The 16,342-nt window shown below is 52.4% G+C and overlaps 1 protein-coding gene and 1 long non-coding RNA gene across 6 annotated transcripts in view; both read left to right on the top strand.

Moving 5' to 3' along the window:
* Nucleotides 1-3,708: 3,708 nt before the first annotated feature.
* Nucleotides 3,709-8,835, top strand: LOC129682805 (uncharacterized). Its single transcript, XR_008721047.1, has 2 exons — nucleotides 3,709-3,809; nucleotides 8,512-8,835. It is a non-coding gene; the product is annotated as an uncharacterized LOC129682805 (long non-coding RNA).
* Nucleotides 8,836-13,633: 4,798 nt separating this feature from the next.
* The window catches only part of Gnb1 (G protein subunit beta 1), a 57,965-nt gene continuing 55,256 nt past the window's right edge, over nucleotides 13,634-16,342 (top strand). For all 5 annotated transcript variants that reach the window (XM_055615129.1, XM_055615126.1, XM_055615128.1 and 2 more), the window contains exon 1: nucleotides 13,634-13,712. The gene's annotated coding sequence lies outside the window, so the exon portion shown is untranslated. The remainder of the gene's footprint in view (nucleotides 13,713-16,342) is intronic.

The following is a 16,342-nucleotide window of genomic DNA, read 5'->3' as shown; positions in this document are numbered from 1 at the left end:
ACTTGAACCCACCTGTCACAGATCAAATGAACTCCTGTCAATCAGCAGCCTACCTACATTTGCCTTCCTACTGCCTCTCCTTGACGAGGACTCCCCGCCCCAAGACTTAGCACCCCTCCTCTCCTCTCAGCTACCACAACCATAAACCTGGACATTTCAAGTGAACCCCTAAGATAAAGATTTTCCCCTAAACTCCTTAACTTTACCTTCTGTTTCTAGTCTGTGTCTGTCCAGGAAATTTTCACTCAGCTGAAGATTACCAACTATTCCAAAACTGCCTACAATGTGGCATCCCTGGGTGCTTCTGACAGACTTTCTGACCAGCCTGAGCTCTGCATCCTTGCCTGCTCCAAAGCAGCCTGCACTTCACTAGCCCGAGGTGGTTCTGTAGAACCTGGGCAGCAAGTGAGATAGATGTCCCCTAGCCTGAACTCTCTCCTCACTTTGACCAACATTCCAGCCTTCCTGCCCCTCCCCCCCAGCAACAGTGCATCTCAAGTTGCCTTACGACCAGGCACCCCTCCTCCTGTCAAGGCTGGACAAGGCAACCCAGCGTAGAGGCAAGGTTTCCTCTATGCTCGCCCTAGCTCCCACATAATGACAGGAAGACCTATTATTTTTTGTTTTGTTTTGTTGACCTATTATTTTTTTATTAAAAGCTTCCGGCACTATAGCTGCCCAGATACTGAGCTATTCAAATCCGACTATGCTGGCCTGGTCTACTTCCCGTCACCTGAGTCTTGCTCTGGTGCCTCCTTGTTCATGGTGTCGTTGTAGCGTCTCCTCCTGTTCTCTTACCCACCTGAGACCCTCTGACGGGGCTTAGAAGTACCATCTTTCCCCGTTCTGCCAAGCTATTGCCTGCTCAGCTCTTTACTAACCAACCAAAAGGTGATGGAGAACAATTTTGACACAACATTGAGACAGGAGATGCTTCGTGAAAAACAACCAGAGCTCTGGGTATAGAAACCTGTCCTGGAATACACAGTGCACACAAACACCCTCCAACATCCCAATAGGAGGAAAAGGTCTCGAAAGCAGGGAAAAGAGTGAGAGATAGCCCACACTGCGACTGTTAGGAGTCCCACAAGAAGACCAGCTACACAACTATAACACATATGCAGAGGGCCTAAGTCAGACTCATGCTGTTACAATTTTTTAAGGGAAAGTGAGTGCTCTGGGCCTACAAGATGGCTGGGGGGGGGGTACTGCCAAGCCTTAAATCCCAGTTTCTCTGATGAAACCCTCATGATAGAAGGAGAAAACCAAGCTGTCCTCTGACCCTTAGATTCTCACTATGTGTGGTGGTGATTTGAATAGATTTGGCCTACACAGACTCCTGTGACTGCTTGGCCAACAGAGAGGGGCACCATTAGGGGTGTGGCCTTGTTAGAGAAAGTGTGTCACTGTGGGCGTGGACTTCCAGGTCTCCTGTGCTTTCCCCAATGTGGAGGACAGTCTCCTCTGCTGCCTGTGGATCAAGATGTAGAACGCTCGGCTCCTCCTGCACCATGTCTGCCTGCACACTGCCGTGCTTCCTGCCATGATGATAACGCACTAAACCTCTGACATTATAAGCCAGCCCCAAATTAAATGTTGTCCTTTATAAGAGTTGCTGTGGGCATGATGTTCCTTCTCAGCAATAAAACCCAAACTAAGATACCAGGAAACATGTACACACACACACACACACACACACAAATAAGTGTAAAAAAATTAAAACAGCTCCTACAGTTCAACTACAAATAAGCAACTCAATTTTAATATGGTCAAAAGGCCTGAATAGACATCCCTCTGAGGAAGATACAGAGATGGCAGGCAGCAAACACAGGAAAGATGTTCAGCATCACTAATTATCAAAGAATGGCAAACCAGACCAAACAGGCAGAGTAAAGTTCAGTGGGGGAGCACTTGTTTGGCAAGAACACAAGCCCAAGGCACAGAGTGGAACAATGATGCATGCCTAGACACACACACACACACACACACACACACACATACACACACACACACACACACACACGGGGGGTTGGATAGAAAACGGAACAGAGGAGAAGTTGAGGTAGTTTGGTGAGGACGAATCAATAGTAAAACTATACATTATTTGGTAAAACGGACAATTAGTCTTTCACGCAGCCCCATGCAGCAGACCCACCTAGCATGCATAATACCCCAGGACCCATCTCCAGCACAGCCAAATAATTCGCATCGAAACAAATAACCAACTATTTGCCACACTTCCCACCCTCCTGCAGTCTCCACCCTTCCCACCCTCCACAGGAGTGGGGCTTCCTATACCCAAAGACAGTGGATGGGAGTGCCAGGCACCAGACCCTCTCTGCAACAGAACATAGAGGCTCTCCCCACCCTCAGGAACCTGCCGCTCAGGCGGCCTCTGTAATCATTTCTGCCGGGCCAGGAGGCACAGGCTGTGCCTTCGCTACCTTTTAGTGAGGTGACAGGAAGTGACAGATAGTACAAAACCCAGGAAATGTATTATCAGATTTTATCTTTTTCATTTTTTCGTTTGTTTGCTTTTCTTTGGAGACATCCTCCCTCCCTCCCTTTTTCCTTCCTTCCTTCCTTCCTTCTTTCTTCCTTTCTTTCTTTCTTTCTTTCTCTCTCTCTCTCTTTCTCTCTCTTTCTTTCTTCCTCTCTCTCTCTCTCTCTTTCTTTCTTTCTTTCTTTGTAGCTGTGGCTATCCTGGAAATCGCTCTGTAGACCAGGCTGGCCTTGAACTCAAAGAACTGACCTCCTGCCTCTGATTCCCAAGTGCTGGGATTAAAGGCCTATGCCAGCACTGCCCAGACCTTTTTATTTTTATTTTCTAAAGATTTATTTGTTTTTATTTTATGTGTATTGGTGTTTCGCCTGCATGTTTGTCTGTGAAGGTCTTAGATCCCCTGGAATTAGAGCTACAGACACTTGTAAGCTGCCACGTGGGTGCTGGGAATTGAACCTCAGTTCTCTGGAAGAGCAGCCAGTGCTCTTAACCGCCGAACCATCTCTCCAGCCCTTTGTTCTTTTAAAGAAGAAAGTTTACCTTTATTTTCTGTGTATTTGCCCGAATGCACGCACGTGCACCACGTGAAGGCAGAAGACGGGGTCAGATGCTCTGGAGCTGTAGATAGACAGTGTGGGAGGCGGAAGCGAACTCTTAACTGCTGAGCCGTGTCTCCCCAGCTCCTCTTTGCTTTCTTGAGCTAGCATTTCACCAAGAAGCCCAGGCTGCCGTGGAACACGTGATCGCCCTGCTCTCTATCTCCTGCGTGTTGGGATTTCGGGCTTTGCCACCAGGCGTGCTAGGATTTTCCCTCTTTCTCTGAGGGGTTGGGTGGACTGCTGAGCTGGAAGCCTGAGCATACTGGTAAAAGCGTGCCCCAACCCTCGCGCCTCTGTGAGGCGAGGTCAGCATCTGCAGACCTTCCCAGGGAGCCGGGCGGTGGTGGAGCACGCTTTTAATCCAGGCCAGCCTGGTCTACACAGACAAACCCTGTCTCAAACAAACAAAGAAGACCGTGGCCGGCCCGGTCGGACATCCCTCCTAGGCCCCGCCCTGGCACTGTCCAGGCTAGTCCACCCAGCTCTGCGCTCCACCTTCCTCCCTTCACTCGGCCGGCCCGGAAGCAGCGCCGCTCGGCGGTCGGAAGTTCCGCTCGATCCCACCAGGGGGCGCTCGAGCACCGCTCGCGAGCCGGTGCGGCGGCCGGGGCTTTTCCGAGTCTGGTGGCCCGGCTGTTGGATCTAAAAGCTGGGGCTGGAGACCAGGGGTGGGGCGCTCTCCGTCTCTGTTTGCGAAACGCTGACTTGTAAGTATCACTTTCTGGTTTCCACAATGGCAAAGAACAAAACTAGACATAAATCCCACCTCAGACGCCTGGAAAGTCGAGGGCATCTACAGCCCCGCCGGTGCAGACGCTAACTATGCCTGGGGAGGAGGGAAGGACAGCGGGACTCCAGCCCCAGTCGGTGCATAGCCAAGCTTCCCGACTAACAATCCCTACACACAGCCTCCTGTGCCTCGGGGCTCCGCGTTCCCACCAGGCGAGCCAACAGGCCTGGACCTAGTCCTTGGATTGGCAGGTCGACGCGCTTCCTGCTCCGTGCAGCTCCAGTTTGGCTCAGGCTCAGCTGAGCAGCCCAAGGCCCTGGATTCTACTTTGGGACAGAGAAGGGCTCGCCCGTGTTCTTTTGGGTCAGAAGTGTGCAGCAGAGCCATTTTGTCCAAAGGCATTACGAGCAGAGACTGCCCTCAAGTCCAGTGTGGCCAGCCTCCAGCGTAGGAGAAGTGGTCTTTGCATCTGCCAGGGAGCTCTGTCCTGTCCACATCTCTATGGAATGTAGGGGAAACAGGCTGGGGAGTGAGACCAGTGCAGATACGGGTATTTTCACAGTCTGAGAGGCAACACCCGGAAGCTGTGGTCCACAAGGGCAGAGGAGGCGGCAGCAGACCGACATGAGCCTGGTTCCCGCAGGACCCATGTGGAAGAAAAGGCTGCACTCCGGCTGTCCCCACTGCAGGGCAGGAGCGCTTGGCCCCTGTATAGTTACTTTTAAATGTCAAGAAAGGGAGGCACTGCAGTGGCACAGGTCTTTAATCCCAGCACCCAGAAGGCAGAGGCAGGTGGATCTTTGTGAATTCAAGGCCAGCTTGATCCACATGGTTGCAGAACAGCCAGCAGAACTACATAGGGAGACCTGGCCTCAAAAAAAAAAAAAAAAAAAGGGAGGGGGAGGTGAGAAGAAGAGAAGGAGGAGGAAGAGGAGGATGAGAAGGAGGAACACACAACCCCAAAGGGTAGGCTGGGTGTGGTGGCACACATCTTTAATCCCAACACTGCAGAGGCAAAGGCTGACAGACCTCTGTGAGCTCCAAGTCTACATGGTGAGACCCTGTCTCAAAAATAAATAAGTATATTTTAAAAGTAAAGTTTAGAAAGTGATAGACGAGCAAAGGAGGCAGAATAGGAGAGGCTTACAAGTCTCTGCTGGTTTACAGGGCTTACCCCCAGGACCCAGGGCAGGCCTGGGCATGAGCCCCTGAGGCATTGCAGCAGGGCCCAGCTTATCTCACAGGGACGTCACAGAGAGAAGCTCCAGGGCTCCAGCTCCCTTCATGGCCTCTTGTACTGGTTTTCAAAACACCTAGCACCTTTGGCTCAGCCTCCCTGGGAGGGCAGCTGAAGGCTGTGGATGATGCTGGCTCTAGCATGCTTACCAGCAGCTGGTAGCCAAACACCTCCTCAAGCCTCACGCTGTCAGTCCTCCCACAGCACAGTGTATGCTGGGAGCCTCAGCTTGCCCTTATGCCCTGCATCTCCTCATTGCTTCCTTCAGGCAAACCTTGCATCATCTCCCAGGTGGCAGGTGACTGAGCTACAGGGACAAGATTCTAGACAAACAGCTCTTGAGCCCCAGAGGTCCACTGAAGAGGAAACTGCCCCTGCAGGATCCAGGTCCTGCCAAGGATGTGTGGACTGAACCCCTGGGATGCTGCCCTGGGGCTTGAGGCTTAGCATTGGGATAGCACTACAGAAGGCTAACTGCTAACTGGTTTTGTTGGTAGTGGTGGTTTTAGGTTTTTTGTTAGTTGGTTGGTTTTGGGGTTTTGTTTTTGTCTCCCCCCCCCCCTTTGGGGCTTTCACAATGGGCCCAAGTCTGAGTGTGAAGCATGGCTGAACATAGCTTAGAGCACAGCTCAGCTCAGTGACTCTTGGAAGAAGGAAGTGGGGTGAGGGCTTCAGGGACTCCTTCATTCTAGTCCCTGCTGAGCTCAGGATGCCTAACACCACTTCAGGAGGTGCTCTGGAGGTCTAATCAGACTCATGCATGAGGCCAAAGGTCAGCTGGTCTGAAGAAGAGTCAGGAGAAGACAAAGAGAAAGGCCTGGTCCTTCCTACTCCACATTTGAAGACTGACTTCACACCTAGCATGAGGCCAATAGGTGGGAATCAAAAGACCAGCAGGATGGAAAGGATAGAAGTGTGGAGGCACAGGGGCACGATGAGCTAACATCCTGCCTATGCTGCAAACCATCCTGTCTCAAAGCCAGTGGTAGTGGTGCCACCTTTAATTCCAGCGCTTGGAAAGCAGAGGCTCAAGGTCATCCTTGACTTCATAGTTAGCCTTGGATACATCAGACACTCGCTCAAAAATAAATAAATAAAATACTACATTTGGCCAGGTTGTGGTGTACTCCTTTGATCCCAGCACTCAGGAGGCAGAGGCAGGCAGTTCTCTGAGTTCCAGGTCAGCCTGCTTTACAGAGTGAGTTCCAGGACATTCACAGCCACACAGGGAAACCCTGTCTCAAAAAACCAAAAATAAAAAATAGGAAGTACCTGACAAAGCAAAGCTGGGGAACTGAGAGTCTTTGGAAACATTTGGGATGGGGAATCTCCCTCCTGATTAATAAGTCCATGAGCCCATGTGAGGCCTGGGAGATACTTTGTGGAGACCTCCATGCCTGGAGCTAGAGCAGGGGGGAGGGGAAGAGGGGCATGGGGTGCGGGGGACAGGGAGAGTAAGGAGAGCAGGTGAAGGCTGCAACCCAGAACTTTGCTCAGGTAGGGTCATTCTGGCTGTCTGGGGTGTCTTCCTGTTTGAAAAGATGTGGCATAGAGATCTTCAGCCTTAGGAGGATCCAGGTCTTTCTGAACAGGAACCACTGTGGCCAGAGCCATGCCTGCTAGGGGTCCTGGGCCTTTGTACCTCATGTTAACACCATGGAACTTGTACTGGGAGTCCTGTAGTCCCCAGAGGCCAGACAAGGCTTGTGGATGGCTTCCCCTGCCCCGGAAATGGCCCTGATGGCACTGTGCACTGTCTTGTCCAGTGGCCGCAGCAGCTGGTTTCCTGATGTAGAAGGGTACTCCCAGGTATACATCCTATCTTTAGAGTCCCTTACCTGGTGGGCCCAGCAAGGCTGTGGACAGGAGTCTGGGGAAACTTCAATGCTGGCAGCTCTCCTGTGGCCCCTTAGCCAGAACCCTCAGGAGCCTAGACTCCAGGGAAACTTTGATACCTGGGTGGCCTGGCTGACTGCTGCTGCCACAGCTGTGAGGTGTTTACCTGGCAGATGCTAGAAGAGACTTGTCTCGGGAGAGTGGGTCCTAGGAAGCCATCTGCCTGGAGATGAGTCCCTAGGATGTCAGGAACTCCCTTTCCCAAGGCAAGGCCCAAGGCAGAGAAGAGAGCTGGAGGCCAGGGCCGGGCACTAGCAGCTCAGAGTCTAGGTTACTCCTTTGCCCTAGACAAGCTGTCACGGCCTCAGGCCCATGTCAGGTTCCTAGGTCTGGTATGGCCAATAGCATGTATGTGTTTCTCTTCCCTGGCCCTAGGACCTCCTTACTGTGCATGCCCAGGTCTGTAGGGAACCTTACAGGGAAGGAAAGGTTTTGGTCGGAGCTGCTTGTGGACCAGTCTGCCTTACCAAGCCACCCATCAGGCCCCATCTCTGGACTGAGACCTCTACCCTACATCGTCCTCTTATTTGTGTATCTGTGTATCTGTCTGGGTTTGGGTATAGGCCTCTGCACTCCTCAACCTTTGTGGCATTTCCATTCCTTCTTTCTCACAGAGTATGCACCCAGGGTATGGCACCAGCTGTGCCTTCAGGCCAGAATCTATGACTGCAGGAAGTGGTGGAAGCCCAAGAAAACAACTGTGGCCATTGCTTAAGTTGCTTTAACAACTGGGGCAGAAATAGGACTGGGGGCTTGTTGGGAAGGAGGGAACAATGGGGTACCTAGGGGTAGGGCTGGGGCCCACAGCTGGGGAAGAGAGCCCTGCCTTGCTTAGGCTGTGAGGTGGAACTGAGCAGTCCAGGGATCCTGGAATTGTGTTTTTTTCAGTTATCCCTTCCAGCACTAACTGGACATTCTGAGGAACCAGTGTGCAGAGCTGCCCTGGACACTGTCTTGTACAGTGTTCCTGTACTGAACAGGACCTTCAGCCATGTGTCCCACAAGCAAACAAAGCCTCCTTTCCGTGTAGCCTGGCTGCTCTCCAAACTCTCAGGTTTTGATTTTGTGTGTGTGTGTGTGCGTGTGCGCGAGTTGATGTTTGGCTTATGTCTCTGTGAAGGAGTCAGATCCTTCAAATCAACTCAGAACTTGAGTTACTTACATTTGTGAGCTGCCATGTGGGTGGTGGGAATTGAACCCCAGTTTTTTGTTTTGTTTTGTTTTGTTTTTTTGTTGTTGTTGTTTTGGAAGAGCAGACCATGCTCTTAACAGCTGAGCCATCTCTTCAGCCCCTTGGTTTTGATTTTTTAAAGATGGTCTCACTTGGTAGTTTATGATGGCCTGGAATTGGCTATGTAGACCATGCTGGACTTGAATTCACAGCAACCTTCCAGCCCTGGCCTCTGGAGTCTTGGGATTATAGGCACAAATCACCATGCATAGCTCCAAATTCTAGCTTTAGCAGGAAGACGGGTTGTGCAGCGGATAGACACCCCCAAGGTTTTCCCCTCTTTTTACAGCATTTTTTCCTCCTGCCTGTTGACAGGTAACAGTCCCATCCTTTGTGCTGGAAACTTCGTGTCGTCTAGACAGAGCTGCTGATGGTATCCTCAGCTTTCTGCTCCCAGATGCTTCTGAATACTGCAATGCTAAGCTGATGTGACCAGAAAGCAGAGCTCATAGCAGTGATTTCCTTACCAGGCAAAGAGAGACACCACACAGAAGAGCAGAGGCATGGGTAGGCAATGGAGTACCCCAACAGCCTCTCGGAACACCTGGATCCAGCCTGCTCATAGCCCAGAAGTTTGTTCATGAACTATTTGTCAAGTCTGTCATTTCCTTTTTATATACAAGATGGTTTAAGCTTTTATACTCGTTGGCTTGACTCTCAATGTTTCAACTTCTGTGTCCGTGCTCCTACTCTCTCTGCTCATAGCTGCCTTCTCCTCCACTAGAAAGGTTTATGTTTAGATGAAGATGGTACCAGAGAGGTTCTCTATGGCACGCAGGCCATGGCATAGGCTCAGAGGTTCATACATGCAGCTCAGGGTTAGGTGCCCTCCACATATTCCAGAGAGAAGGAGCCACCCTGGCCACATCAGGCCTTTCCTGAGCAGTGTATGTGTCTCGGGCAACAAGGAGCCATCTGGCCTTTCCCCAGGTTTCTGACCCAAGTGAGTGGAGGAGACACAGTCTGCCCATGCTCATTGATAAACCACTCACCTTCATCCTCCATCCCAGACCTGCCACTTCCGTTTTATTTGTTTTGTTTATTGTTGGAGGAAGGCAAGCACATGCCATAGCACAAGTGTGGGAGTCAGAGGACGACTTCACTTTTCCTCTTCCACCTTTACATGTCCCAAAGATTAAACGCAAGATGTCCAGCTTGTGGGTAAGCACTTTTACCCACTGAGCCACCCTGCCAGCACGTACTTGATTTTTGAGACAGTGTCTCTCTATGAAACTCAAGCTGCCTTCAAACTAGACTCAGCCTCCCAAGTGATTGGATTATCAGGGTGTCAGGCTCACTGGGCACTTTTGACATCCCTTCTGTTTACATCTAAGTTTGGTGTCCTGCATTCGGGATGTCTGGTTTGTGATTAAAGGTAAGTGTTCAGAAGGGTCAGGGCTAGAAGCCTGGTAAGAAGAATGGGCACAGGGCCCGTCCCCTGTGAGACTGGGAGGGCGCTGAAGACCCTTTAAGCATGCTGGCCAGCCTACAAAGACCACCCACCCAAGCTGAGTACGGTGGGGGTGATGACAGCTTCAATCCTAGCATGAGGGAGGCAGAGGCAGTCGGAGATTGAACAACTGAAGACACACAGAGAGACCCTGTCTCAAAACAAAACAAACAAAAACAAAAAACAAAGACCTCCCACCCCTCTCCTTCCATGTCCCTTCCTTGGGATAGATGTATCGCTGGAGGATAGGGCTGTGAATTGCATGAGTCCTGTCCCCGTGCCTTAGCAGAGATGGACACTGGAAATTATGCTAAGGGGGGTGAAATAGACATGAGGGTCTCCTCAAGAGCCATGGCCCCATTCTTTCACCAGACCTTGCCTTTGGAAGCCCACAGGAACTAATTAGCACTTTCTTCCTTCTCACCTACATTCTGAGTCCCTGGGCACCATCACATGTCCCTTCCCTTTTTCCTTCCTCTACTCTGGGGGTGGAGGCAGGGGCAGTGCAGGTTCACGTACTGGAAGTGATGGTGGGATAAGTGTGTGGCAGAGAAACTAGACAGCACTCGGGGACAGGGATGGGTGCCCAAGGGCCTGAGTCCAGGCCCTGACAAAGGACTTTACTGGTCACTATCCTGCCCTTTTTACCAGATCTGGAAATCTAGACATGTTCCTTGGTGTTTCAAGCTTCTTCAAAGCCTGGCTGGAGCGAGGCACCAGGGCAGTGCCTTGCTCTGGGTCCCGGTCACATGTCTAGATTGTTTGAATAATTCAGATTTAAGAAGACCTACTTTCCTGTTAGGCCATTTCCTGCTAAAGAGCAGATGGGGGAGGGGCATTTGAATTATACATCCATGCTCCCTGGGTTTTTAGAGAAGGCTGGGCACTGAGCCAGCCCCAGGGCTGTGTCTTCACCCTGGAGCCAGGCTCAGCCCTGCAGCCACTGCTGCTGGGCCCTGGGCTTGTAACATCTGACTGGGTGTGGCTATGGACTTGCTAGCTGATTTCTGAGATGTTTCCTGAGAAGGGAGTGTGCCTGGAAAATCAACAGAGGTCTGAACTCTGGGCTGAAGGCAGGGATCCCTCAAATTTCTGTCTAACTATGGAGAGGGCCGAGCAGCAGTGTAGGATCCAAGAAACACAAGAATTCTGGACTAAAGAGGGCGGATGAAGGAGGCTTCAGACTCTCTGGATACAAAAGGGAAGGCCAGCTTCTTATCATCTTCAGGGCAGGATCGTGGCTGCTAGCTGGAACGGGCTGGAGAAAGACCAAGGTTCAGGGCCAAAGGTCCCTCCCGCTCCATGAGTACAGATATCAGAGAGGGGTGAGGCCATGTGGCAACCTGGAGCTTCAGCTAGGGATCTGAGAATCAGGGGCCAGCCCCTCCCTTCTTCCTTCCTTCCCCTCAACTTTGCCCCTGACACCCTGTCCATAAACACATAAATGATGACTTCAGCAAGTGCCGTGGGGCACGTTCCAGGGAAGGCTCGGCCCACCCTGAACAGTCACAGACCACATAGCATATGGAGGCACAGAGGCTAAACCTCAAAGCCTGAGGAGAGGTTAAAGCAAGGATTCCAAATTCTAGTATAACCTGGGCTGCATAGCAAGATAAGATCCTTACTCTAAACAATCCAGCCATAACAATCATGTTAGGCTCATTGATTTCATAAGGGACTTTGCTCATGGGCTGGCAATAACTGGGATCAGGGAAGTAGCTTATGGAGAACAGGGGTGTCCCAGAGCCTAGCCAGTCTGTTCCCTCCCTGCCCCCATCTTCACTTATGAGACCTAGATGTAGCTGAGGGCCTTACAGCAACTTAGAGGGCTCTGTAGAGAGAGCTGGTCTTGTACACTTTGGGCTAACTGCCTCTGTCCATTTCCCTTCTATACCACCTCTTCCTTCCTCCCTCTCATCCTCTTATTTCTGTGTTAAGTCCTTTACCAGGGAAGTCCTGAAGGGCAGGCATCAGGCCTTCTGGGGTTGGATGACCACCTTAGAATCTGGGACCACCTGACAGTACCCACAATACTTGACAATACCTGACCCTCTAATTTTCTACTGGTACTGGACTGTACTCCATGCCCCAACCCTTCTCTGTGGAACCAGCGGGAGCCTGGGGCCCAGATGTCTCCTGGTTACCCAGCTTTTCATGTTCCTCTGGCTCCATCCTTTTGGAACAGCAGTGACTGGCAGAGACCTTGTCCCTCCCCCTCACCTCCTGGTACAGCTTTGGTTGCTGGGTCTTGACTTGGAACTCAGAATGCTACTTAGATACCTTCTTCTCAGGCCATAAATATTCTCCAGGATCCTCAGGAGTTGGCATGTATATGGTGGGTGAGGAAGTCTTCACAGGAGTCACAGTGAAGTAGGAAAAGAGCAGAGCCAGGCTGCTGGGAATAGGCCACTCTTGAGTATTGAATCTGGCACTGGATGTCCTGTTAGGACTGGACTAGCAAGGGTTGGGAACATCTGTGCAGCAGTGACAGCAGCAAAGGCCTTGTCTTCACACAGTTATGGAATAGACCCTTCTGGGAAGATGGAGTCACAAGGGACAGATGGGGGGAAGTTTTCTGGACTCTATTGGAGAGGGTAGAATGATGGAGATCAGCTGTCAATGGCTTTAAGTAAAAGCTGGTCAGGAATGAAAGTAAGTCAGGTCTTCCTCTGATGGAGTGAAGGACATAGAGGCCCGGGGATCAGAGGCCCTAGTGGGGCAACATCAATCATGGTTATTCTTGGGATAACCGGAACCAGGTCTCTTACTCTCAAAGCAGGTCACTCACAGAGAAGGAAGAAAATATGAACAAACCCTGCAGTCTTTTGGAGAGATAAGTACACTTATTGTACTCAAGAAAAACATACAAATGTCCACATGACTGTTCGTATATACATATATGTATTCTCATGTATATATGTGTTTTCCCCCAGGCTGTCTGCTCAGCAATCGCATTTAGTAGCAAGGAATACTCAGCGCCTGAATCCACACTTCTGCAGCCCACCAGCAGGAGACCTAGCTTGAAATAAGGTGTCAGTCCAGGAATGACACAGGGAGGGCCTATGAGGACATTTTCAAGGCAGAACCATGACAGGGGAATTTCTGTGGCCTGCAGGGCAAAATGTGGAGACCACACAAAGGCTGTTTCATGAAGGAGCAGAGTGGGGAGGAGGTAGACCTTGCCGCTCCGTGCAGGAGCCAAGAATGGAAGCTATCAAGTGTGAAGGAGAGCCTCCTCGGGAGGAAGTATGGAGGTATGGAGGTGGCAGGTCCCAGAGGCCAACGAAGGAGCCAGGCTGAGATGAGGCCGCTAGACAGGGTTGTGGCCCTGGTTTGAGAGGCTAGTGCAGGCCTGGAAGAAGAGAGTTACTAAGCCTGTTCTGGAAAGAACAGAATGGGAGTGAAGGAGTCGGCGTGGCAGGAGCCGTGGTAGTCGAAGGTGGCTGGAGAGACAGGCAAGACGGGCCTGACTGAATGGCACGCATGTCTTAGAGATTCTGCAGTTTACTCCTGACATCTTCCTGTCCCATCTGGCTACTCTTGCGCGGCCTAGGCCCCGCTAGGCCGCTCACGCATGCCCTCCCGCCCTCCCGTTTTGGCCATACAGGCAAGACACATCGCCCTCCGGCTTGGGGCAGTGGCAGCTACAGCAGTAGGCCAGGGCCTGAAGCCAACGAGGCCCGTAGCCACGCCGGCCTCTCCAAGACCCCCGTGCGGGACCACGGTTCCTTTAAGCCGCTCGCGCACGCGCAGAGAGAAGGAGGGCGGGGCGGTAGCCGCGGCACGCGCACGCTGTCCGTGCGCGGTGACGCGACGTGGGGTTTCCCGAGGCTGCGGGCAGGGGCCGCCGCGCCCATCCTGATGGCTGGAGGCGTCTGAGGGGCGGACGGCGACGACGACGGCGGCGGCGGCGGCGGCGGCGGCGGGCGCGGGCGGCGAGGGCAGCGGGGCCGGGACTGGAACAGCCGCCGCGCGGACCCGACCAGCCTCGCCGGCTCCTGCCCGCAGGCCGCGAGCGCGACGACCGGGACGACCAGGCGGCGGCGTGGGCGCCAGACTGGGCGAGGTGAGCGCGGTTGGGGTCTGCGAGCGGCGCCTGGCCCGGGCTGGGCCGGGCCCCTCGGCCCTTCTTCCCGCCCAGGGGTCATCGCCCGCCCGCCCGCCTCATCCTGCTCTTCAGGGTGGGGCCGGCGGGGACGGCGATCCCCGGCTGTGCCGGGTGGGCGGCGGGGCCTGGGTCCCGGGTTGGAGGATGGGGCGGAGCCGCTTAGGCCGGGATGCGGGCCGGGGCCGGGGTCCTGGGTTCAAGGCCAGGTCTGGGATCCTGGGCTGGGGTCCTAGGTTCAAGGCTGGGGTGTGGGGCTGGGACCGGGGTCCTGGGTCCGGGCCAGGCCCGGTGTCGGGATTCGGTTCCCAGAGCCCTGGTCCCGGGATCAAGGCTCGGGCAGGGTGCTCTAGGCCAGTGTGCCGGATCCCAGCGGCGGTCCTGAATCTTAAAAAAGGGAGCGGGATGCAGGCCTGGCGCCCGGGTCGGGGATCCGCGCCTGGGCGGGACTGCCTGGGCCAGGATGTCGGGCGCGCCCCAGGCGCTGCTTCTCGCGGCGGGGTCCCCGCGGGAACAAAAGCTGAACTCTGCCCTCCCGACCGCGCCTTCCTGCGGGGCGTGGGACCCGGTCGGGCCGCACGCGGAGCTGACGCGGGGCGGGTCTCCCGGATTCGGCGGTCACCCTTGCCGGACGCCGGCCTACCGCCTGCCGCGCTCCCCGGCTCCCCCGGCTCCCCCGGCTCCCGGCGTTCCTGGTCCCAGGCGCCCGCGAATGAATGGGCGCCGCGTCCGGCCGCCGCGACAAGATGGCGATGCCCGCCTTTGTCAGGCAGGACCGCGCCGTCCGCCGCCGGGGCTGAAAACAAAGGCTGGCCCTGGCGGCCGGTGCAGAGGAAAATGCGCCGGGTCCAGGTTCTCCTGGATGCCGGGTTCTGGGTGGGGACCTCTGGCCCAGAGCCCTCAGCGGGTGGTCTAGCCTTTCTGTGTCCCCTGGGGAACTGCAGCTTGCCTTTTGACCTTTTGATATATTTAGACTTTTTTTTTTCGGGGTTTTTTAAACGACACGGTTTTAGTTTCCCGAAGTAGCATCCCTGTATGTGTTCAGTTCAGCCTTACAGAAGTAACGCCAGAATTTGTATTTTGAGAGGACAATTAGTGGAATTTATAACTAAGTGCATTACCTTGTGTATGAATTTTGACATTTCAGGTGTAGTGTTGGTTTGGTAGTAATAGCTCTTTTATGTTTGTTTCTATCTGATAACAGCAATCAGGCTTTGTGTGTGGTTAAGTAGCCTGTGAGATTATTAACCAAGAAAATATAGTCGATTTTTCTTTATGAGCAAATAAATGGCAGTGTTAATCTTGTGAAAAGTTCCACATCTGTGGAGACTGAATGTGGCCTTCAGAGAAAGCATTAATCTGTTTCTAAATAGCTTTTTTGTTTGTTTGCTTGGTTTTTTGTTTTTTTTTATACATTTGAAACTGTAGTGTTTTTGGTGGTGAGAAAAACAGTCTTTATTTGAAAATAAGGTTTTTAGTTCTCATGCTAAGATGTCTCTGGATTCTTCTGGAAAGTACTTCATACTGCAAAAAGAAAATAAAGGAGCAGTTCACTTTCTCCTGTCTTACACTCGGTGTTTGGCCGGGCATGGAAGTGTGAAGACAGCCTTTGAGCCTCTAGACAACAGAACGAGGTTCTGGCTTGATATGACTTAAGGGAGACTGACCTTTCTCACAGACCTGTACAGGAATGTAGTGCATCTGGGAAGGCCGGCATCTCCATGGAGAAGTCTAGACTATAGGTGTAGGGCCCTGCCTGCATTTTATTTCACTGCTACAGTATGCGATCTTTCTTAGAAGGTGGGAGTCTAGAAAGTCAGAATAGGTTGTCTGAGGCTGTGTGTGTGCTCATACCTGCTGCCTGGCTCCTGGGCCTACTGTCATACCCAGTGTCAGCATTGTATTTGTGCAGGAGATTGAAGATGCAACCTTTTGACAATGTCTTTCCTCCCTGAGCTCACCCACTGGATGCAAACAGTTCTTTGATAGCATCTGAGCTGACAAGGCTGTATGTGTTTCATCAGAGTGGTGGAGAGCGCCCATCAAGTATACTTTTGAAAAAGGCTTTGTTTGATAGCCTTAGTTATATCTAATTTGGGGGAGAGGAGATCAGGTAAATTTCCTCACACTCGGAAGTTTGCAGAATAAACCAGATGTGGTACGATGTTCTGTAAATCCCAGCAGTCTGGGCAGCCTAGTCTACCTACAGCCTATGCCTTGTCCAAACCCTCCCTTTCCCAAAGTCTGCATTTTAGGGTTTGTGTCTCTCTTCCTAAAAGTAGAAACTTTTCACATCTGCTAGTGAGGATGATTTCAGAGTGTATCCAGGTGCATATATACTGATCACTGGAGGAGAGTGCACAGACTTCCTGCGGCTTTGTTAGTCTCACTTAAATACTGGACTGGCTAGCAGGGTGTGGTGGCACACACCTGTGATCCCAGCTCTTGGGAGGCAGAGGCAGGCAGATCTCTGTGAGTTCAAGGCTAGCCTAATCTACAAAGCAAGTCCAGGACAGCCAAAACACTATTACACAGAGCAACCTTCTGTCTTGAGAAACAAAACACTGGGCTCGGGGTTCAGGTACTCAATG

The sequence above is a fragment of the Psammomys obesus genome, unplaced genomic scaffold (assembly GCF_907164565.1).
Source record: "Psammomys obesus unplaced genomic scaffold, mPsaObe1.curated_primary_1811, whole genome shotgun sequence".
Lineage (NCBI taxonomy): Eukaryota > Metazoa > Chordata > Mammalia > Rodentia > Muridae > Psammomys > Psammomys obesus.
The sequence above is the reverse complement of the archived record's forward strand: the minus strand, read 5'-3'. Positions and strand labels throughout refer to the sequence as shown.